Raw genomic sequence first — 23,780 nt, 5'->3', positions numbered from 1 at the left:
TGGAGGGGAAAAAAGAGAAAAAAGAAACTTTTTTTTTTAAAGAAAAAAACCAAACAATGATTGCAATATATGGCAATCAAAGCAGCTACCGAGTTTGCCTGATTGTATGATGTAAACAAATTCAATACATTATATAGTCATTATGGAGATGAATAATGAATGGGACCTATTCTTGGTCCCATTCCCCCTACCCATCACAGGAAGAATAATCACTGTAGAGATGATGACTGTTGGCACAAAGCTTGGAAAGCAAAGTTTAAAAGCAGTGAAAGTTGCTGAAAATAGTTTTAGTTCTAACAGGGAAAAGGCTTCCAGCTCTGTGCTGTGATGATCACTATTATATTATTATCACCTCTGTTTTATGCTCAGCTTAAATGCAATTGATGTGGCTGAAAATCTCTTCCTGGCAAAAGCATAATATACTTAGATTCTCTATTTAGAATGAGACTGGTCCCCAGAAATAATGACAACCACCAGCACTTACATAAATGCTAACACTTTACACTAGTTAATTTGCTAATTCACACAACATCCCCGGGAGGTAAGCCCATTTCATTCCATCCTATTATCTCTGCTTTAGTGATGAAGGTTACATAGCAAATCAATGGTATGATGGGAGATTATAATGCAAAGTTAATGCCTAAATGTCAGGCCTGCTTTGTTCAGAAGTAGATGTTGGAGCCTCCCAAGCTGCTATTCATTTCCTCCCTCAGATGATGATGACTCACTACTATATCCTGTCTCTCCATGGGGAGACTGGACTAAGAAGTGCTGAGGTTTTGTCATGATGTCTTTCTAGGTTGTGCTATCTTCTCTTGACCAATTCCAGTAGTCTGTGGTCGATACACAGCAAAACTTTTTTGCACCCATAACCTTGACCTCATTAACACTACCTTATGCCTTATGAGTGCACTAAGTAAACTACACAGGAGCTTAAAGCATTCTCAATGCTTCAGAATGCAATAATATTACAGAAAGGTGAGACATTAAGAGGCTCTCCTGTACTTGAAGGTACATCTGACTGATGGATTATTTGGGTATCCTTTTGAAGATACCATTAAAAAATCCATTATTTAATTTGTGATATGGATCATAATTTAGCTAAAAATGTGAAGATAACATTTCTGGATAAAGGGCTTATTACTAAGGTGGCACAGGTTTGCATACAGATTAGTTTGGGACTTCTTAGAGAACAGTAAAAACTTAAGGTACAATCAAATGCTCCCCATTGCATTGTAAGCATTAAAACTTCAGTTTGCTCTCTGATAGGAGACTGGAGAATGATGGCAGCATTCCCACAGGCTTGTGCCAACTTGGAGAAAGAGGCTGGCACACTGGGGGATCTCACAAGCTAATGTCAACTGTGCTTCCCTCCCGGAATGCCTCTGGTGCTCCATAGCACCACTAAGCACCGAGCGGATCCCCTCCGACACTGCAGCCTCATTGTGTTAAATGGCAATGTGTGCGGATTCATATCAATGTGCAACTTACTAGTGGCATCTGGTTTCAGAAAATGCTTTTGATCCAAGCAAAGTGACTAAAGGACATTAAAGCTTTTGGAAAGTGGCATAAACATTGGTTCAGGACCTAAACCCAGCTTTGTGGCAGACAGAAAAGTGAACTATTTTAGATTTTATTTTCTATCCCCCTTGGGAACCTATTAGGTTCCCGACTTAAAAAGATAATTACATGAAGAAACATTTCTGTAAAGGTCACCTGTTATATTTCTGAAATGTCAACCTACAACCTTGTTTATTAACAAAAAGCCATTAGAAACAATGGCAACAATTGCTGATCTCAATGTTTAAAATTAATTTCCAGTTATTTATATTTATGATAAATATAATTTTGCCATGAAATGTATATTTGTACCATGAAGTTCTATGGATTAAGACATAAGTGGAATTAAATAGATCTCATAAAGTACACACCCACCCACCCACACTCATACATACTTCTATATTTTCATATACATATACTGACTTTTCCATCTATATTTATATTCTCATGGCTAATAATCTAGTGATGGCAATTCTCACAATTTTTTTTCACGCTCAAAAGTGACTTCATCTTTGAACAAGGGATTGAAATACCACTGAATGATTATTTGAAACACAACTTTTATATTTATGGTATTTAATAATAATGATCCTCATAAATCAGCATCACATTTATAGGAAAAGAACAACCGTTAGATATAATTGCTGTCAGAGGTAAGAGACTAATTGAGGTGATTGCAGAAATTGATGGCAGATTTTTGGATAAAGGTGGAGGAAGTGGGTTATATGCTATATGATTTGATGGCTTGATATGACCTACTTAGAATCAAGTTCATTTGCAAGTCCACCAGAATTTGGTAAGCAAACTCAAGCTGACTCTCCTTATTTGTGAAAGGCTTGTTTTAGGTCTATACCTAAACTTTATGTGTAGGTGAGGAGATTCTGAGATGACTATGGAGACTGAAATTATTAAAGAGTATGATTGAAGAAAAGGCTTTATTTTTATGAACATGCATGCTACAGAGGCCTTCAGAAAACCTTTCAAATCTTTCACCAAATTAGAACTTAAGCACATGTCTTGGCTGTAGCATGGTTCTCTACCTTCTACCACGCTACCCAGTTTAAACTAATGGCATGGCTGTCCTTCTCATAAGAGGAAGAAGATCCATGTCTTCTCTAAGCACAAGGACATGGGGCATCCATCTTTAAATCTTGTTGAGTACTTCAGTAAATGGATAAAAACACTAAGGTACTTGTATTGAATCCACTCATGTAATCATTCATTTATCGACAATATAAATAACACATAAATATAGAAAACACACAAATGTCATTATGTTTTAGGTTTATACCTAAACTCACATAATACATTTTGTTGTTACGGTAAATGCCAAGTAAAATGACCAAAGACTAAATACAGATGAGACACAGCCTAAAATAAAGAGGGCATAAGTCAGACTAAAAGTGTCAGTTCTGCAGTACACAACTTGGGGGTGTACAGGCAATACCCTAATAAACTGGGTGCCAAAGGCTCTATCTTGCATACTACATGAGATGGTCAAGTTGATACTAAATCTATCATTACTTCTTCCTCCCACAGTGTGTCCTCCCTCTGTTGTTATCTAAAGAATAATGTCTTTAAAAAATATTGAGCTAAAACTAGATGTGCAATGTGGCATTTTATCCTCTTCTTGTAAAAGTTTTCTGTTATTAAATGTCTAGAATATAATACTGAAAACATGATTTTAATGCCCATATATTTAGTTTTATTATGCAAATATATATCATAATTTACTAGTCATTGCTCTCCTAAACAATATTAAACTGCTCCCAATATTTTACTATAACAATGTAGAAATGACCATCCTTATAGTTACATCCATATGAATGCTAAAGTTATATCCATATGTATGCCATTGTTATATATTCATATGTATGTCTTGCATAGGACAGGCATTACTAAGGTATGCAGGAATAACCCCAAATGGTATTAGAGAATAGTTGTATTAACTTAAATCTCATTGGCAGTACATGAATTTCCTCTATCTTTTTACTTCATGTAATAATCTTTTAAAATGTGCTAATATAAAAAGTTAAAAAATGACATATGATTCAATCCTTTAGTATTTTTCCAAATACTAGAGAGGTGGAACTTCCCATATATTACCATTTATTTATTCTTCCTTGCATGATGTCCTTGTCCTTTGGCTGTTTGTTGTACTGTCTGATTTTGCACAAGACATACTTAAGATAGAAACTGACAAAAATAAATGTGATATGTATTTTCCTTAGTTTGTTGCTTGTTCGTTGTAGATTTTTAGGACTGTACAGTTTCCTGTTTTTTAACTATTTTTAAGAAACTAAATCTATGAATATTTATATTTTTATATGTTCTTTTCTTCTCAGCCTTCTTTAATAGACACTTGTCTAATAGACATGTAGCTAATATCCAGACATTTGATAAGCATAAAATCTTGACTTTTTATGGTCTTTAAATTTTAATCCATTCACATCTAATTATTAAAATTATTTTCAATTCATTTTGTTTCACACTGCCAGATAATCCTCCACACTACTTCTTGTTTTATTTTTTTCCCAAAGGACATGTGTCGTTCCATCACAATTTGTTTAATCAATTACCATACTCATTCATGATGTCTCTTATATCATATATTGAGAAATACCAAATTTTCTATTATTTTGATATCAGTATTATTCTGAATTTTTATATAAATGCCTTCTCATTTCATTACTTGAGCCTCAAAATTATTTTCCCTTCATTATTATTGTTGTTGTTATTATAATCATCACTTGACAGACATATTCTTCCTATGTAGCTCCAGGTCAGTGTGGAATTATAATCCCTGGCTTCTGTTTCTTCAATTCTAGGACTATGAATATGAGCTTTAAGATATGTTTTAGTGCCTGCTACAACTAAGCCTCCATCATTTATAGTTTGATTTTAAACATACATTTTGATTGGAGTGCCTCAGTGGTAGAACATTTGACTAGCATATACAAAGCAAACACACACACACACACATTTCTGGGGCACATTTCAAGAGTGGACATGTAATTTTGATGAAGCAACTCAAAAGTACTAGAACTCAGTAAACAAAACCAGTGAGCACATCCTAAGGTTACTCTAGTGACAACAAAGGGTCTAAGTGTGAGTGTAATGGTGATAGTCCATCTGTGTCTGTATATCTGTGTATGGATTCAGGGATGGAATACTGGGCCTCATGTATATTAGGGGATTGGTTCACCACTGACATATGATACATTCTCAACCCCTATAATAATGCTTTTAGGAATTTTCAGGTTTCTCATTTTCTTGAAAATTTAACAGGGACCATTCCTCTGCCTTCTGATCAGTTTTTCTGATGGCTTGGCCACTGTGCTTTGGGAAATAGAGCAGAATCCAGAGGTATCCAAAAGGGCATCATCAGTTACACCCAGACAGTATTGTTTTGGCTCTGTCAAAGGTGTAAGTAACTGCAATTAAATGTATAGTTTTGTTACAGATTGATAACGCCTAGTGTTTCTAGTTCATTAACTTCATGGTATCATATTTTGTAGTATGTTTCAAATTGTGGCCATCTACCAGATCTCAGTTATCATACTGTATTGATCTACTTTACTCCAGTGGAACTGTATACATCGGATGCTATGTAAAAATGCATGTGCAGGAGCCAATTGATTCCCTCTTCCCCCAACAATTAAAGAGTTCTAGCCCTACCTACTCTAATTTCAATTGTAGTACAGTAGTTTTAAAGCTAGAAACAGGCCAAATTGTATAATCCATATTCTTCATTACATGCAAATAAATCCATGCAAAGAAAACAGAAACCTAGATTACTGTGGTAGTTCAGGTTGGCAGAAGAGGGGAAAGTTATTTTAATGATGATGGTAATGGAAAGCAATAATGTTCGAATAGTTCAGAGGCTACTGTGACTACAAGCACACAACTCCCATTAACTATAATTGGAGTTAAACACATGTAATGATAACAAAATAGACCCCTAAAAGCCTTTCCAATTGGAAAATAAGCAAATGCATTCTGAGAAACAGCATGCTTTTATGTGGAAAATACAGTATTCTAATTGAGATGCACAAATTATTTTTACATTGATATTGTCAAGTGTATGATGTTGGTAGTTTTTCTGTTTAGGGATATAGATCTGCTAGAGGTAACATCTGTACAAAGAATGTCTTTCATTTTCTTAATGCTCAGCATTCGTTATGTTATTAAAGGAAAAGTCTCAATAGTTGCAATGGATTTATTAATTCAGGAGCTTGTTATCAGCATGAAACTCTGCTGTGCTAGGGGAAAAACAAATTATATTTTATAAAACTGCAGTACTGAGATTAAATCACTTTTCTCTATTTCAGTTTCTTCTTATCCTCCCTGCCAGGTAGTAACTCTACTCTCTATCTCTATTATGAAGTTCATATTTTATAAACTACCAAGTCTTATAGCAATATAAGGGTACATTATCAAACAAACTCAATTATAGTAACTTTAGGAAGATAGAAATACATGATAAAAGGAAAATCACATAGTACAATAATATTACTTTAAGGCATTAAAAGCTTAATCCATATTAAGGTACAAATGTATGGTCTATATGATTCTTACTTTCATCTATCACAAACAGTGCTTTTATAACATATACACTCAACTTGTTGGTATTTTAAATGACTGCCATTTACACAATTGATAATTGGGGTATTACAAAATATCTTAGAAAAATGTGGTGCAGATAAAAGAAAATCAGTATACTATTTAGTATTTCAATTACTGCTGACCTTATTATTATCTTTGGACTCTATGTCACAGCTAGTGAATAGATTTTTTAAAAAAAAATTATCTTTGGATTTTTACATTAGTCATACATTATATTTGCTTCTCTACTGAAGAACAGAAATAGGACCCAAGTGAAATTTTCTTTCTGTGAGGATGAAAGTCTAAGGAAGACATCTGTATATCTAGAATATATGGAAAATACTACCACATAAAATAAGAATATTAGAACACAATAGGAAAAGTTTTGGGGGAAAAATTTTAAGTGAAATTCAAGTAGCATCAATAGTGGCCATCATTCAAAATGTAATTCAAGGTGTCTACCATAGTGGCTTCTATGCAGCAGTCTCTTAAAAACTATTAATGAAGCCATCACCCAATCACTAGCAATGAATCAGTGCCTCACTGAAATTCAACTTCAGCTAAGCTGTTTGCATAGAGGGCATACATCTTTGCCATGAATACAAGGAAAGACTTCTGTCCTTCCATCTAGCTACAAGTTGTTTCTCCATAATCTATCCAAAAGGTACATAACAGGAAACCTTATACATTACTAGGGTGGGAAGGATAATTGCACCAAGAACAATAGCATTAAATTAATTATGTGTTTCTTTTAGCATCTACTTCATTTTAAATGTGGTGCAGGCTTCAAGGCAGACCATTCAGTTATGAAAATTTTCCTATTGGGAGGGACAAAAAGAGAATGAATAAATCAGAATAACTAACACATCTTAACTTTTTCCCCCTAAGGAAAGAATAAAATGACATAATGAAAGAAAAGGAACTGTTTGTATCTATAGCTGTAAGGACTGAGATACAATGGTAGCTCTTTCCACAAGGAAGTTCTTTTAATTGAAATTCTGTTTCTTAGAAATAATTTTGAAGTATTACACAAAAGGCAGCAGTTCTACCTGGGGTGAGGTCAGCAGAAACAGGGCTCTCTGAAGTTATCTAGAGAGACTGTTGAAGCCTACATAGCAGTATCCAGAGTGACAGTACAAGGGATGATCAAGGCAAAGATTACAATGACCTGGGCCAGATTGCTCAGCAGGGTGAGAGACTGAGTAACCACTTGGTTTGCTGCTAAATAAACTAGCTGCCAAATGGCACTGGGGCTCCAGGGGTTTATTACTAGCACCTGTCATGTGTGTGACTTTTTACTTCCTGGGTGGCATAGATCCCTGTGACTAAGAATACTTGCCATCAGGCATTTCTATAACTTTGATCATATGATGGGCAGTCCTCTGTCATTCCCTGTTGCAGTTGTTTGTGATCTGCCTGAGCGTCATTGCTAATATGCTGACCTAGAATACATTCACCTGTCATTTGATTTTGTTTCTGAATCACTTTAAGGCTACGTATCTAGTCTTTTGGTTTTTAACATGGGAAAGCTATATTTTTGGTTTGGACTCCCATTTTCTAGCTGATGATGGAGGTTTCATAGTACTCAGCACAACTCTCTAGGTTAAGTAGGCCCCGTGTGGTTGGTGTGGAGGGGAATAAATACCCACCCTGCTTTCAGTATTAAGGCATAAATACCAGTCCTTCCTCTTACAAAATGTGTCCATCTCCCAAAAGACCATATAACAGAAACATAGACGTGCCTATGATTTTGAGAAGATGTTTAATCTACAGTTTATAATGCAAGAGCCTATAAACAGGTGTTCACATCAATTATGATCCCCATGCTAGCCTGTGTTTAATTACTTAACCAGTTGTGTGGACAAAGGCAACCTGTGTGGTTAATATTACAGACACTTTAGCAGCTGCTAGTGCCATTGTTTTTAAAACTATAAACTGTCCCTTAAGGTAAAAGCCAGTCAGCAGTTGTTTTAAGTATGGACAATTATGAGAGTTAGTACACAGGATCTCGATTTCACATACACAACTGACAGAAAATCCTTTATAATTTTAGTGTCTAATGCAACCCTTGCACAACCTGAGCACCAGGCCAAGACTTTAAGAGAATAAAGATGGCTACTAACAGCTAGCTTCTTTCAGAAGAGGTCTCAGGGAATCATTTTATGTCTCCAGGAACATCATCTGATCAAGAACAGGTAAAAACACAAAAGGCTGTTCTTTCAGGTGCTCTCTAAGACCCTGTTTATACTCAGTGTTGCTTGTAGGTCATCATGAGTTTTAATATAGTATGCAACTTATATATAGTGGGATACTCTGCAGGCAGCCTAAATTATCATATAGATACATAATACTAGAGAGAAAGAGGTCCACATTTTTAAGTGAGAAAGTCAAGTTACCAAAGAATATGTCATACTCCTCTTAATGAAACCATATAATTTATAATTCTAAAAAGGGTTTAGAAGTACATGTACCAACAAAATCAGCAATAACCTCTAAATAGTGGGATCACGATTTTTCTTTTAGACTTTGGAGGGAGCTGCATGCCCAGGCAAAGATTTTTCTTTGCATATTTTTCCTAATACATGATATTTTGATATCTACCACAAATAATTTATTAAATTAGGGATGAAACATAGATAGGAAGTTAAACTCTATCTTTACCTACAAATCACATACTGATTTGCTTAAAGGCTTTGGAATATTCTCCAATAGAGGCTAAACAAATTTGCTTTCATATAATTATCAATTATAAATATATATCAACTATCTTAGATTCTATCTTGTAAAATTTTAAGTTTTGAACAGTGACTCACCAAAGACTGTCTCCATGAAGATTGCAAACGATTGAAGAGCTTGGGAGGTGGGCCGTAAGGATTGTAAGAGTCAGAGGGGTGAAGGAAGCAACAACAACAACAAACCCAACAAAATCAACTAGCCTGAGCCTGTAGGCTCCTCAGAGACTGAACCAAGAATTAGGGATGTTATGGTTGTGGAACTTGGCCTTCCTGTGGGACTCCTAACTGTGGGAGCGGGGGCTCTCTCTGATTGTTTTGCATGCTTTGGGACTTTTTCCTTCTACTGGGTTGCCTGGTCCAGCCTTGATGTGTGTGTATGTGGGGGGTACCGAACCTTATTGCAACTTGATATGTCCTATTTGGTTGCTATCCATGAAAGGCTTGTCCCTTCTGAAGGGAAATGGAAGAGAAGTAGATCTGGGGGAGAGACTGGGAGAAAAGGAGGGAGGGGAACTGTGGTCAGAACATAATATATGAGAGAATAAATTAAAAAAATAAAGATCAGTTACAAAAATTTTGCTAAACTTAAAGAAAAAAATCAACAAACAAAACTAAATCAAATACGAAAGACTCTTTCCATAAATGGTAAATAACCCTGATCCATTTTTAGGAAGGTATCCTGTTGTGATAGCTAACTTTGTTTACCAACTTGACATATCTGAGAAGAGAACAATTGCCTCCAGATTAGCCTGTATGGATGTCTGTGGGACATTTTTTAGATATCTAATAGATAGAGGGGGACCTAGTACACTGTAGGAAATACCATTCCTAGGCAGGGGGGCCTGCACTGTATTAAGCAAGTAAGCCAATAAGCAGCATTCCTCCATGATTTCTGATACTGGTTGTTGCCTTGCTGAAGTTACTGATCATACTTCCTTTAGTGTATAACCTTTAAAATGAAATAATCCCTTTCCTCTCCTATGTTGTTTCTGGTCATAGTGTTTTATCATAGCTACAGGAAGCAACCTAAACTACCTGTGAAGTACAGGTGAAGTTGCCAAGAAAAATTTCTCTTGTAAACCACTTGTACTAATAGGATAATGGAGTAGGCACAGCTAAAAGACACATGCAGTTGTCTTCAAAAGTATTAGTGCATACATAAGACCCAATTTTCTAATAAGCCCCACTTCACACTTAAGTTTAAAAAAAAAAAGCTTTACTAATACCAATTTCCTCATCTTAAAATGAAGATATACTTATATTATAGGGGATTAAAAATACAGAATAAGATACATTAAGACCTGCTCCACATTGACAGTTTGATAGGCATGACACGCATGCATGCACAATATACAGCTGTGAGTGAATTATTTCATTTGCACACATATTTGCACAGAGATGCTCACATGCACACAGCAATCAACAATCAAATGAGAAACCATCTCTACTTATAATGGCTATCCACAGCTAAGTGTTGTGGATAGGTCAAATTCTCCGTGCATGACCACATGGGTTTATCTTTGTTCTTCTGTTCCCTCATTTATATTCCTCTTTTCCACTGTGAAAATAATAATTAATATTAGCTATCTACTTAACAGTATAGTTACAATGACTAAATAACGGAAATGGAGCATGATAGTACCTGATATAGAATAAAAACTCAGTGTTTTTAATACATGACATTATAAGAGTCAAATTCCAAGGATTTCTGCAGACAGACTTTATACATTTTAAAGTCTAGACAGCCTAATTATGCACTATGACAATTTTAGCCACTTTGGGGCAATGAGAAAGGTGGCCAACAGATATTTACAAAAGTCTTTTTTTTTTTACCTTAACCCTTTATGTTTGTTTTTATAAAAAACACTTAATAAAGATCTGGCAAGAAATCAGAATTTACCGAAGGTTTGACTTTCTATTTATTTCACAAGTCATGATGGATTAGAGTATTTTTATGCCCTTGGGAAACAAAGGAAATCTTTTATAACTATTTATTTATTTTCATTGTCATCCAGTGTGTATAGAAATGTTGTCAGACCGCTTTTGATTATTTCTCTGATTTAGGGTTCCAGTTGTCCTGACAAATTTGTCCCTAAGGGTAAAAAGGGATTATTTCTAGAGATTCCAACCTGGCTTGAATGATGCATCTAGCAAAAAATGGTCACTCATTTTCCCCCCACTCCTCGGAGATCAGTTTTACCAGGCAACCTCTTTACCTTTAATTTGCTTTGCAGAGTAGTCTATTCACTAGAAAAGGGATGAGGGAGGGACTTGCTTTTATAAACAGAGTCTGTTCTACGTTGGACATATCTCTTGCTATACAAAAACAATCACATGAGTGCCTGTGTGCCTTGCACCATGCTACTAATTTAGAGTGATAAGTGTGATAGTGTCTTCTTTGGCAGCTATGATATAGTGTTTGAAGACTGGTTAAAATATTAGTCTCATGACATCTGTTAAAGCTTCCTCTCTACACTGCTGTATAGTTCTCAATGAGTCAATTTGATAACTCAGACACTATATTGTATCTAGAGGTTAAAATGAAGAGTCTCAACCTTCTGCCTGATGATGTTTTCACTCAACTGGGATATATAAACAAAGATAGTAAAATCCATTGACCATACATATGCCTAAGGGCTAATCTCAAATATATAAAGAACTCAAGAAGACAGACACGAACAAACCAAAAAACCCACTTAAAATGGGTATAGAGCTAAACAGAAAATTCTCAGTATAGGAATCTCTAATGGACGAGAAGCACTTAAAGAAATGTTCACTATCCTATGTCTTTAGGGACATACAAAACAAAATGATTCTGAGATTTTATCTTACACCCATCAGAATGGCTAAGATCACAAAGTGAAGTGACAGCTCATACTGGTGAGGGTGTGGAGCAAGGGGAACACTCTGCCCCTGCTGCTGGCAGTGCAAACATGTATAAACTCTCTGGAAATCAATCTGGTGGTTTCTCAGAAAATTGGGAATAGTTCTACCCAAAGACCCAGCTATACCATTCCTGGGTATATACTTAAAAGATGTGGTATGGCTCTACCATACCAAAAGGATCCATGCTCCTCTTTGTTCATAGCAGACTTATTCACAATAGCTAGAAACTGGAAACAACCCAGATGCCCCTCAACCAAAGAATGGATACAGAAAAGGTGTTTCATTTACACAACAGAATACTACTCAATGATTAAAAAGAGGGACATCATGAATTCTGCAGGCAAATGAATGGAACTAGAAAACATTTTGAGTGAGGTAATCCAGGTCCAAAAGCACATGCATGGTATGTATTCACCGATAAATGAATATACTCCACAGACCCAAAGTAGCTAAACAAGAAGGAAGGTCCAAGCAATGATACTTGAATCTCACTTACAAGGGGGGGGGGGGGTAAAGTAGTCATAAGAGGCAGAGGGAAGGAGAGAACTGGGTGGGAGATGGGATGGGGATTAGGATCGGCTGTGAGGAGAGACAAAAAAGAGGGCCAGAGGGCTGGAGAGTGAATGAAAATTGGCTGCTGGCAAGATTGGGGAGTGGAGGGCATCCCTAGAAATGTTCTGGGTCCTTAGTTATCAGACAAATGAAAATCAAAACAACTGAGATTCTACCTTACCCTGATTAGTATGTCTAAAATAAAAAAAAAACTCAAGTGACAGCACATGTTGAGAGGGATCCGCATGGACAGGGAAGCGGGGTGGGAGAACTAGGAAATCAGTGGTGGGCAGGGGTTATCTCTACAATGTGCCAGAGACCTGGAACTGGGGGCGGGCAATGCCCCAGAGTATTTATTGGGGCAACTGTAGCTGAAACTACCTGGAACTTCTGGGACAACTCTAGCTGGAACTTCTAGCAGTGGGGATATAGAACCTGAAGTAAGCACTTCTAGTACCCAGACAGGACTCACCAGTACAGGAACAATGATACCAACCGACCCACAAAACTTTTGACCTAAAATTTGTTCAGTCTACAAGAAATGCGGGGACAAAGTTTGATCATACAGTGAGGGAATGGTCAATGAATAACCAACCTAACTTGAGAAACATCCCATGGGCAAGCACCAATCCCTGACACTATTAATGATATTCTGTTATGCATGCAGACAGTAGCTTAGTATAACTTTCCAGTGAGATCACCCAGGGACTGAATGAAATAACTACAGAGACTCACAGGCAAATATTAGACAGGGCTACAGGCCTCTTATGGAAGAGTAGGGAAGAGGATTGAGGGCCTCAGAGGGGTTAGGAACTGCAGACAAAAACCAACAGAGGCAACTTACTTGGTCACTTGCAGCTCTCAGAGTCTGAACCACCAACCAAAGAACATGCACGGGCTGGACCTAAGCCTCCCCACTCATATGTAGTAGATGTGAGGCTAGCTTCTTCATGTGGGTCCTCCAACAACTAGAGTTGGGGCTGTCCCTAAATCTGTTGCCTGTCTGTGGAATTTGTTCCCCTAACTGGGCTTTCTTGTCTGGCCTCAGCAGGAAAGGATGTGGCTATCCCTGCAGAGATGTACCAGAGATATGGGGGTGGGGGAGTGTATCAGTTCTCTAGAAGAGAAGGAGAAGGGGGGATGCCGGAGGGGTAGACTTGGGGGGGCTGCAATCAGTATATAAAATGGATAAATAAATAAATAAATAAATAAATAAAGGATATACAAGGCAGACAGTCCTGTGAAGGTTCAGTGCCGCAGTGTAGGGTAATGCCAGGACAGGGAAGCAGGAGTGGGATAGGTGGTTTTCGGAAGGGAAATGAGGAAAGGGAATAATATTAGAAATGTAAATAAACAGCCAGGCCAGTAAGAGAAGACAAATAAGTATTAAGGATTAATTGGATATGCTGGATAAAGAAATAAACAATAACTTGAAATTTCCTAGTTTTATACATATGTGGGAATGGTGACTCTACAAACTAAGATAGGACTTGCAGCAGGAGTAATTACTTTCAAGGAAAAGGTGATGAGTTCAGTTTGGTATTTGTCAAGCTGAAGATGCCTTCAAAATATTTGAGCAAAGGTGACCAGCAGGCCACTAAGTACAGTAAAACTTAAGTTCAGAGTAGAGTTTGGCCAGAGTTAAGAGCAGTTTGAGAGATTCATTGGATGGATGGTAAATGAAGCCATCACACAGGAAAGTTCACAGACTGAGATTCAGGGCTTGCTGATTGGATCCTGAGAATTACTGATATTTAAGAGATGAGTTAAAGAAGAGGAATCCTTGAACAATATAGACAGTCAACATTCAGAAAAGCACTGAAAGTAAGTGTGCTACAGAAAGCAAGGGGGCAGGTTCTGAAAAATGGAATAAGCAGTAACATCATATACCATAGAAAGATGCAGTAAAATCAAGACAGAAAACTCTCAGATTTAGAAATATGGAGGTCATTAGAGACCTTAATGAGAGCAATTTCAGTGAAATAAGGTGAGCACAAGCCAGACTGGAGGAGGTTGGGAAACAAGCAGAAGCAATGAATATAACAACTTATATTTTTCATGATTAAGAAAGAGGTGATATTTTCTTAAAGCAAAATCAGTTACTTCAGGACATTGTGCCTGACATGTCCAACTCCATTTCCAGCTGAAATTGTTTCATGCACACACACACACACACACACACACACACCAGAGAAATAACACTGAATAGCCCCTTTCTATACCAGTTGACATTGATTATACTATAGTATACATCTGACCCCTAGAAGTAACTGAATTATTAGTCTCTATGTGGGTCCCTGGGCTATCTTGTTTTTGCCTCAGTGGGAGAGGATGTCCCTAGCCTTGCAGAGACATACTAGGATGGGGGAGAAACACATGACATGGTGTGTGATAACAAGCTAATGCTTAATTAGGTACCAAGCCCATTCAACAAGAATAGAAATAATATGCCAAAAGAAGTGAAACTTATTTTGTTTCTTAAGGTACCCAGACTGATTTTTTGTTGTATAAGAACCCAATATGGAAAAACAACCCTAATAATATTAGATTTTCCCAGTTTCATAGTTAACATCATTAAAGCTAATCAGTAAAGCACTTCCCTATGACTCTGTTTTCCAAAGTAGAATGTATTTAAATTTGTGTGTTTTCATTTATAAGGTATAGTAAAAAACTATCAGCACAGTTTATCATATAGCATCATTTTGTAAGTAAATATGTGAATTGAAAACATCAAGGCTCATAAAACATATTTGTTTGTTTTTGCATTGCTTAAAGGTCAAGTAGCAACTTGGTACATTGTACTAATGAAGGTTTCTCAAGATCACAAACAAAGACTTTTCACAGGTGAATTAATCCAGAGTGTGATACCATTTCACCTAATGATGTGGGCAAACTGTGCAAGAAAACATGTGACATAACAGTCAACACCATGATCAGGATGGGGACCAATGTGTTATGAGACTGAAATAATCATTGTGGGTTGACAAAGGACAGTTTACTATTTTTGAGCTGAGTGGAAGTTCCACATTGAATATTTCTTCTGTCTCAGATTAGATAGCCATGCAGATTTCAGTACCAACCTGGTCTTCATATAAATAGTCCAATTTTACAAAGTTATCAACTAGATAGCCTATTTAAACCACAATTTGAAAGTTTTTCTCTCTCAGTTTCCTTTCAATAATGGACTCTGGAGATCCTGAATTCTAACAGAAAGCCTTGAATTTACCAAGTGGGATTCCATCCAGCCTAATTATAGTACACAGATTTTCTGTATATACACGAAGGGAAAATATATAACAAGGTCAGAAGCCACATCTTTCTAGTATTAAGCCTAGCATCTATAGAACATAAAGAGAATGTTGCCTTTATTTTTATCCATTTTTAAGTCTTGTTAACTACCGCAGAAGGAGTCCACATTTCTTTTTGTATCTTTCATCACTGAAGTAATGATATGGTAGAAATGATTTTAGGTCAATTATTGTGACCACCAAATGTTTCTATTCTAACTACAGTGATTCCACAATCTCTTTCATTACTCGCAAAATCTGGGAAATAGTGGACTGGCCAGATTAATCAGTAGAGTGAGGTTTCGCTCTCTTCAAGTCATCTGCCAACTTGCCTTTGTGAGCAGTATTCTCAAAGAGACAGTACTCTCCAGCTCAAAAAGCCACAGTGGATTTGAAATAAGACTAACGTGCTCAACCCTAATTTGAAGTGGTAAGGAAAAAAAGACAAAACTGCAAAGGAAATTGTTACAAGTTAACTTTCAGAAGGACTTCAGAGAGCTTAAGATTAAAATTCACTGAAAGATAAAATGCAGGAGGATAAAAGTGAACAGATTCACACTAAAGGCAGTAGCTCCAGGAGATTAAGATATATGTGTGATATATTTGACTCTAAATTCTGTGGCAGCAAAAATGTCAAGGGGAAATTAGTAAGTCTGCATTTTGTGGATGTGTTTGTTTGTCCACAAATCCCATTCTACCCAGTCTGATTCTTCACCAGTCTTGGACTATCCCCACTGAATCTAGCTAGGTTGCCTTCATAACTGTTCTATAACAATGGCTATCTATCCATTTGTTAGATTTTTATGTATGTGCTTTGCAGTTTCCTCCCTTCTATTAAAACCTATCCATCTTTCAAAACCAAAATAGAATATCATCTTCTTGAACCTTTAACCGTAATTTATCTTTCTTTCCTCTTGACTCTAAAGCACAAATATACCATGGATCCTACAATTTAGCTTTTAATTTATAGGTAGCTTTACATTCCTCACTATCATTTTGTGTACAACCTTTATGAGAAGACAGCTGCGGGATGGGCCAACCTGCATCTCTATTACCTCTTGATGAGCTAGCTCTCTCAATACAAAACAGGCATGAATTAAATGCACATTGATTCTTTTTCTGAGTAAAATTTTTATGAACATTTATAGATATATAAATTTTTACTTGTTTCCATATACACATATTTGTGTGGGACAATAAATAGTTTACAAACATTATATTTTTGATATAGACTTTTACTGTGTGTCCACTGATAAACTGATTCTAGAGATAGCCTTGTGTTTTTAGAACTGAGAGAACAGGATAATATGTATGTTTAAGTTGTAAAGTAGTGTATAAAATGACATTTTGGGCCCAGAGTGTTCCAGTGTTGACTGCATAAAAAGAGACAATGAGCCCGGCGGTGGTGGCGCACGCCTGTAATCCCAGCACTCTGGGAGGCAGAGGCAGGTGGATTTCTGAGTTTGAAGCCAGCCTGGTCTACAGAGTGAGTTCCGGGACAGCCAGGGCTATACAGAAAAAACCTGACTTGATAAAAACAAACAAACAAACAAACAAACAAAAACAAAATCCAAAAAAAAAAAAAAAAGAGACAATGAATTGAAGTGAAAGAGACTTCCTTACATTTATTTATTTATTTAGGTTTTTCAAGACAGGGTTTCTCTGTGTAGTCCTGGCTGTCCTGGAACTCACTCTGTAGACCAGACTGGCCTTGAACTCAGAAATCCACCTGCCTCTGCCTCCCACGTGCTGGGATTAAAGGTGTGTGCCACGATCGCCCGGCTCTTGCTTCCATTTCTGACCAAGCACGTTGCAGTCCCATTCTGGGATGCTCTATTTTATCCTATTCAGAATACTAGTCACAAAGAACCATAATCATAAGTATCAAAATCTCAAGACCAAGGCAAAATCTGTAAACACTGCTTCCAATAGTGTCAGGATTATTGAACTATTTTTGGAAAGATGCTTCAGTAGCAAGCATTTTCTTATGGATTAGAAAAATATAAATGATCTAGGAAAAACTATTACTATAAGTATAGAATATAAAGTATAAGAAAATTTCATAAATAGCATATAATTCTACCAAAATATAGGGTATTTCCTATAATGGCTGTATTTACAAATAGGCTTATCTTGAATCTATATCATATTCCTAATGTAAATATTAAATAAATATTAATATTCTTTTATTTTCCATTTTTCTTGACCTTGTTATAGCTTACGATACTGTTAACAATTACTCCTGGCACAAAACTCTCTTCTTTCAGCTTGTATTGTATTACTGTACCCTCCTATTCAAACTAGCCCTTTGATCAGTCTATTGTTTTAAACTACTGTTCTTTTTTTCTTCCCTGTGTATAAATGATCTTAAGGGTTTTATTCTTTGCCCTTTCCTGTATTAGACTATGTATTTTTCATGAGCTACTTTTCATGAGTATATCCATCTATGTGGAAAACTTCAACTATTCTTCCTCCTGCATGGTAATGGTCCTAAATTCTGTATCTCCTAGGCTCTACGTCATAGCGTCAAACATTTTTCAATATTTCTCCAGATTGTACCAAAGCTATCTAACATTCAATATTCAAATTAGACTTATTTCCTCTTTTCTATTTGATTTACCCCTTTTCATGTTTCCTTGCTTTGAACATTTGGGCCATGTCATTTGTTGAATTGTTTCTCCTTAAATTTCATTTTTAATTACTGAGCTCCTTATATATAAAAAAAAAATCAATGATTTTCTTTTGAGAAGATTGCTTCTTTGCTGAGGTAGACAAGATAAATGAAGGTTTTAGCCCAAGCTTGGTGGTACACAATAGCAACCTGAGTAAGCAAAGGCAGGAGGATCAGGGCATCTAGTCTAGCCTTGGGCACATACTAAGCTTGAAGCTAGATACAGCTGCATAGAAGAGTTAAGGCAAGTCTCACCTGCATAGTGAGAAATTGTGTCAAAATAAAAAAAAAAAGAATCATTGACATTGCACTTAAGCCTTATAATTCACACCATTATGGCAAAGAACAAGTTGGAAACAGATATGCATTAGGAGAGTAACTTTTGTGAATGAAGGAAAAAATCCATTCAATGTTTCTACTCATAAAAGCACTAGGAACTAGGAGACAGCCCCAGATCAGTTCACTTCCAAATACCTTCTGGAGAAGCATGGTTAGAATCATACCTTCATCTCAGTTTTCTAGCACCCAGAACTATGAAATGGTTTTTTCCTATCTATGACAATCTGTGTGTGTGACTTTCTTATAGTACTCCTAGAAAACTCATATAGCTATCCTACACCAAGGAACAAAATAAATTAATATACAAATAAATAATCATTAAGATCTCTCTCTAGTTACTCAGCAAATTACTGAATAATTTTCTTTTTGAGACAAGGTGTTATATGGCCTAAATTGGCCTTGAAGTCATATTTCCCCTATCTTAGCCTCATAAGTGCTACAAGTATATATCATTCCAAGCTCCTGATGTATTTTTGGATGTGTTTTCTCATTATTATGCCCATAAAACTACTCCATGACAGCTTTTTAAAAAAAATCTCCTATTGCCTACACATCTTTTAAAAATAAAACTTAAATTATAATTATTATTTTTATTGCATTTATATACATAAGTATGTGCCATAGTTCACATCTGGAGGTTAGAGGACAATATTTAGGAGTTGGTTCACTTCTTGTAGCTCTCCAACTTGTGCGAGAAGTCTTTTTACGTGCTGGGCCAGCTGGGCCCTACTGCCTTCACTCTTAGATGGTACTTTTATTAAATCGTTCCTGCCTTTGTTCCTACCTTCATCTAATCAACCTTTCACATTGTTAAGAAAAACTCATTGTATGAAGGCATGTCTGACACGTTACCATAATTACATGCTGAAATGGCTCCTTACAGTATCTACTTGACTTCCTAATTTCTGTACCTATACTCCAGTGACGCAGAGCATTTGGCTCTTCCTTTAACCTATTACGTTTCCTGCTATTGGCCCCTTTTATTGGTTCTTCCTTCCTGCCTTTCTTCATTACTTCCATTTCTTACTCTAGAAATTCTGACTTACTGTTAAGATTTGGCTTGAGGTTTCTGTCACATTTGTCCCTATCTAGCCCCTGCTCCTTTCACTGTAAACTGTACAAAAGCAGAAGCTTTCATTTCACTCATTTTCTTGGTGCTAGAATATAAGAGGAAGAGGAAATTGTATATAAATGAATACAGAAATGAACATGTTCTTTTGTTTATCATCAGAGAGAGCAAAAAGTAAATTTGAGAATGCATATTGATTTGAATAAAGTGTCTCTGTGTGTGCACCCATGCATAAGTGTTTGTGCTATGAGAAGTATTCATTTGTTAAGTCAATTCAGCCTTGATTGCCTTTTCTAGTAAAGAGAGATAACAATATCTGTCTTCCATAGTTGTCCAAGATATATTGTACATCTATTAATTTTTTTTATTTAATTGTGTTTTTTACACCCCAGATTTTATTCTTCTCCCAGTTCACCCTCTGACTGTTCCATATCCCATACCTCCTCCCCACTCCCCACCATCTCTACAAGTATGTCCCCATTCCCATCCCCCATTCCCCACCCCCTACCCCACCAGACCTCCCCATTCCCTGGGGCCTCCAGTACATCTTTTAAATTTTCTTTTGTGCATTGAAGCCTTCAATATGAGAGTTCTATTGGAGATCAGTTAGTTCAACGGTCATTATAGGGCAGAATTAAATTAATCTTTCCATTCTTTAGATCTTTAATATTTTTTTTAGGTCTGTCAACTCTCCTTAGTTATCTTGTAGGAGAATCAAAGGCAGTCAATTTGCTCTTCCTGCTCTATAGTGACACCTGAGAAATGAAACCTTGCCTTTCTACAGAATGCCTAATTGCTACTTTCTTCTTCAGTAAAAAAAATCCTACTTGATAGCATTCTATATTAGAGAGAGAAGGGGCTACACAATCCTGGTTTCTAGTAGCTAGCTTAGGGAATGTAGCTTAGGGGGAATGTAACAAAGCCTACATTACCCCTACCTCCCAACACTTCAGTGCATTCACTCTGTTCATTTTAGGTAGCAAGTGCTTGAGATCATCTTTATTATCTTCTGATGGTAAGAAGTTCAGTACCTAGGAAAGCAAATATCCATCTTCTTGCTCCCCAGGTAGGCCTAGAGCACCAACACACAGACTCTCTCTCTCTCTCTCTCTCTCTCTCTCTCTCTCTCTCTCTCTCTCTCTCTCTCTCTCTCTCTCTCCTACCCCAGAGAATCTAGTTAACACATCACAAGAAAACATACTGCCTTCCCCCCAAAAAAAATTCAGTGCTTTCTTGTGAAAACAGTAGCAAGTCCCATTGGAACACAGCATTGAAACTGTTCCACTAAGCCTTTAATGTGAATTTGCTCAATGGGACTGTGCATACAGGTGTACAACAATTATTAGATTTGATATCTGAATGAGCTCAGGTTCCCATTAGAGCCTGACTGCTTCAATGACCCCATTATTTTGCTTTCACTGCTCCCTGAACTGATCAACTTAATTATTCTGACTAACGAAACATTTAGGACATGAATTTCTGATTTGTTCTAAACCATGTGGGACATCTAAAAGTGCTTCACTTAAAAGAATCACAATATAGAAGAAATGACTATGAGACTATGTTAGAAACTGGGAAGTAGGGCAGAGCCATGATCCATGCTGGGCACACAGATACTCAACTCTCCTGGAATTGCTCATCTGCTTAGATTTCTCCATGGTACCTGTCATGCCTTAGCCATGCCTCTTGTCCCCGGAATATGCAATGAAAAAAGCAATGTGGCTGGCTGTGGTTGGGGGCAGGGAGGAGGCAGAAGTTAAATCATGCATTTGCTGTCATAAAACATTCCTATCCTTAAGGTAGCTAATGTTCAGAAGAGCAAATAAAATCCTTTGCAGAGCTAGTCAATCACAAACATTGTTTTTTAAGTGTGAAAAAGAGAAATCAGAAAATGGAACGAACTTCAGTGTTGATATGTTAGGAACACAATCTCTTATTGAATGTTATGGTTAAATTAATAGAAAGCACTACAGACTTTAAATATTGGATTTAAATATTAAGTTTAGGCAACATATCAGCATTTCTATGTTCTTGGCATTAAAAATCATCTTGAGAGAGAAATAAGTCATAGTTGATTCATAATTGGTCTCTTTAAAAGCAGCTGCAACCTTCCTTATTACTTCAGTTTTCATTGATGACTACTAAAGAGCTGTGTTTACCTAGAGGAAAAGAAGGCATTAAAGTGTCACTGGTCCCTCAAGTTTTACAGATGCCAGATTATCTCTCATCAGTGAAAGCATTTGCCCTTTAAGCAAATGGAACTGACTTCAAAATGCCCCCCCCTTGCTCTTTGCTGCCTATTACTAGTGATATAGTAAGGGCAGCCGAGCCTGCAATAAATGTGTTTGTGTCCAGAAATATTCCAATCAGTTTACAAACTAATCAGACTCCTTAAAAATAAAAATAGAAATAAATAAATATATAAATAAATAAATGAAAGAAGGAAGGAAGGAAGGAAAAAAGGAAGGAAGAAAGGAAGAAGGAAGGAAGAATCAAGGAAGTCACAAGAGAGTTGCATAAGTTCCTGCTTCCAGGGACTCCCTGGCATCAGCCTTCACTTCACACTTCTGCTCAAAGTACCTGATTTGACAAAGCACACAGAAAAGCCAGAGACTAGTCTCTTCACCCTCTCTCCACAACTGTCTGACAGGAATCAATAATGATTCTTGCACACAGCTACGATCTAACCATCTGAGATGAAAGTGTGAGGGGAAACTTTGGAGCTATTCCTACAATCTTTTATTAAAGAAGGGTGTAAAAATACATTTGCCATCGTGGGGCAATTTTCGTTCTTAGGTTCAACATAATCCATTTTAACAGTTGGCAGTTTAAATAAAAGAAGTTACAGGCTGCCATGCACAGGTGCTTTGCATGCCACATGAAAGTGATGGATTCAGAGGCGGGAGCAAAACCGGAAAGAACCTGAAAGAAACCCTTCTACTGTATAAAAGAAATTTCTTTAATAACAGCAGCTGGGAAAAAATCTCTCTGAGCTCCTGTCCTACTGTTTCACCAAAATCAGCTATCATATTTCCTAGCCCCTCCTCCAACATGTACCAATGGACTGTCAGAAGCAAACAACTGATTCACTAATATTGCAATCACCATCTATTCTATTTTTAATGTACTCAGGTCTTATTGTCTAATAACAGGACTGACCTCTGTAAGTTTGCAATGTAAAATGACATATTTTAAATACAATAATCCCCAAAGCAGCCTATCCATAACTACTATTTTTAGGCTAAATAAAATATTAACATTTTTTATTCATGCTTGGGATAACATTTGCAATTCAGCTTTTTGAAATATTTAAATGGAATTGCATATGCTATGAGTAAAAGTATAAAAAATAACAAATTTTAAGATCTTGTGTGCATTATGCTTAATGTCCACCCTTACTTTATAGAATTCTTAAAGAAAACCTTAAAGATTTCAAATTTGCTATTAGATATGATGGCCTTGTTACTGCCTACTCATTATGTATCTGTGGCCAACTTCTCTGACTAGATTATTTTAACTTGTGCAAAATGGTTATTTAGAATCAATGTTTATATTTTTATGTTTAAAGTTTCATTTAGGAGTTGAGAGATAGATGGATTGCTCAGAGACTGCTGCTTTTTCAGAAGACCAGAGCAGGGCTACCAGCACCCTTGTAGAATGGTTTTACAATGATTTGATAAGGGCAGATCTGGTTTCCATAAGAACGTATATACATGTGCACAGACACACATACATGTGAATAATAAAATACATCTTTTAAAATAAATGAAAAGATTTATTTGTTTGTGGGTAAGTTATATGAGTGTACATGTGCAAAAGGTTGCTTGTGTGTGGAGGACAGAAGAGGGTGTGTCATATCTTCTATCACGTTTTGCCTGATCCTCTGAGACAGCTTACTACTTGGGTGCTGAGATTCAAACACCAGTCTTTATGATTATACAGCAAGAGTTATTGATTATGGAGCTTCCTATTTAGCGTCAATATATTATTCGTAATATAATTTTCAATATTCTAATATATTATTATAAATTGTAGTACCAAGAAGAGAAGGGAGCAAATTCACAGCTTGTTGGTAC

The 23,780-nt window shown here is 36.5% G+C and overlaps 1 protein-coding gene across 3 annotated transcripts in view; it reads right to left on the bottom strand.

The window, feature by feature from the left end:
* Diaph2 (diaphanous related formin 2) overlaps positions 1-23,780 on the bottom strand; it is a 714,153-nt gene that overhangs the window by 5,141 nt on the left and 685,232 nt on the right. The gene's annotated exons all lie outside the window — the stretch shown is intronic.

The sequence above is a fragment of the Apodemus sylvaticus genome, chromosome X (assembly GCF_947179515.1).
Source record: "Apodemus sylvaticus chromosome X, mApoSyl1.1, whole genome shotgun sequence".
NCBI classification, from domain to species: Eukaryota; Metazoa; Chordata; class Mammalia; order Rodentia; family Muridae; genus Apodemus; species Apodemus sylvaticus.
The sequence above is the reverse complement of the archived record's forward strand: the minus strand, read 5'-3'. Positions and strand labels throughout refer to the sequence as shown.